The following is a 2,036-nucleotide window of genomic DNA, read 5'->3' on the forward strand; positions in this document are numbered from 1 at the left end:
GACCCCATCGTCTCCCAGACCCCAACGTCTCCCAGACCCCAACGTCTCCCAGACCCCATCGTCTCCCAGACCCCATCGTCTCCCAGACCCCAACGTCTCCCAGACCCAGCAGGATGGATGTTTTCTTTCTGTCGGTGGTTCGTGAAGAGAAGACGGTCTGAGTGATGCTGGAGAGGCGGAACGCCACCGCGCTTTATGAGCTGAATTCCTGGAGTTGGGAAATGTTGGGTCTGTTAGCGGTTAGCAGCAGATTAAGCTTTAATTAGCATTTCCCAAATATTCACAACTGTTTCTAATTTTCATAAGCCACCACAAAGTTTATGGCACCAAACCCTCCGAGTCTGAACAAACGATGTTTCCTCAACTTTCAGAAAAAAAATCTTCAATGTCTGGAATAAAATAAAACTGGATCTGATCAGATGATGATAAAATTACATCTTCATCAGGAAGTGATTTCAGGCTGGTGCTTCTTAGTTTTATTCATCTCCCTGTTAGAAATGATGACATATGAGAGTAAAAAGCAACAGAAAGACAGAAGAAATGAAATCTGCAGGTCCAGCATAACACCGATCAGCTCTGGGTTCACAGGAAGCAACCAGAAACTTTCTGCGTTAATCAAACGTTTTAATAGATTTATACTTTTTAAGCTGATTTTCATTTAGAAAAGCTGACTTTTGTCTCATGATTATTTCTGTTGCCCCGGCAACGTTAATCCCAGTTATTTCCGTCTAATTTGGTGAAAATGGAGCAGAAAAAAAAACACGTTTTCAAACTTATAAAGGTGAACAATGAACATCTTCCTGTTGCTCTGATTGGTGAATAGATCGGTTTTATGTTTTATTACAATAAATTAAAACTTTTAATGGCCCTGTGACAGACTGGTGACCAGTCCAAGTGACCAGTCCAAGTGACCAGTCCAGGTGACCAGTCCAGGTAACCAGTGCAGGTGACCAGTGCAGGTGACCAGTTCAGGTGACCCCGCCTCTCGCCCGGAATGTTATCTGGAGAGGCAGCAGCTCCTCCTAACCCCTTAGGGACAAAGGTGTTAGAAAATGGATGGATGAAAACTTTTAGTTTCTTTTCAAAATAAAAGTACCTTTGATGCATCTTTTCACAGATTTATGACAACATGAATCTCATCTTATGAAGATGGAAACATTTAACTTTTACTCTGGTGCATAAATCACTTTTATCAGTTATTAAAACCAAGCATAGAAAATGTTTCCCTGATTTTCTGCAGAGATCAGCCAGGAAACGCCTCAACATGTCTGCAGGGTCAAAGGTCGCAGCAGATATTTCTGAGCCTGTCTTGGAACAATATTTCTATAAAAACAAGCGTTGATGGATCTGCAGAATAACGACTGATGGATCCCCGCCTTCCCCTTCGGCCTGTTCTCCTTCTCACTCCTCGGCAGGTTCAGATCCAGGAAAACAAGTCGAGACTCGAAACGCCGATGATTCCCTGAGCCGCCGTCAAAACGCTGAAGGAGAAACAAGTTTTCAGCAGATTCTCCTTTTATCCTTCCAAAAGCTGACAGTGCATGATGCTGCCACCACCGTGCTTCACTGTAGTTCAGGCTGTTCCAATAAAAACCAACTGAAACTAAAAGTCAGACGATTTTTATTGTAGAAATTATAAAAACAAAGAATGAAGGAATAAATCTGGACCAAAACAAAGTTATTTATTGTGAAGTGGAAAAGTTTCCACATAATTCATATTTCATGTTTGACCAGGAGGAAGCTGCAGTCTGGGCCCAGCAGAACCAGTAAGACCGGTGGCAGCTGTTCAGCGTGCGGCCAGCAGGGGGCAGCAGAGCTTTCTGGAAGATTCTTCATGGTTTTCATTTTCCATCTCCTCCTGACTGCAGCCGGAGGAAGAGGAGCAAGATGATGAAGACTTTTTCCACCAACACATTTCAGCTGGAGGCGAAAAGAGAAACCTGCAGCAAGAGGCAGCGCTGGCTGTCAGGGTGTGTGTGAGTGTGTGTGTGTGTGTGTGTGAGTGTGTGTGTGAGTGTGTGTGTGTGTGTGTGTGA

This window comes from Poecilia formosa, unplaced genomic scaffold, assembly GCF_000485575.1.
Source record: "Poecilia formosa unplaced genomic scaffold, Poecilia_formosa-5.1.2 Scaffold480, whole genome shotgun sequence".
Lineage (NCBI taxonomy): Eukaryota > Metazoa > Chordata > Actinopteri > Cyprinodontiformes > Poeciliidae > Poecilia > Poecilia formosa.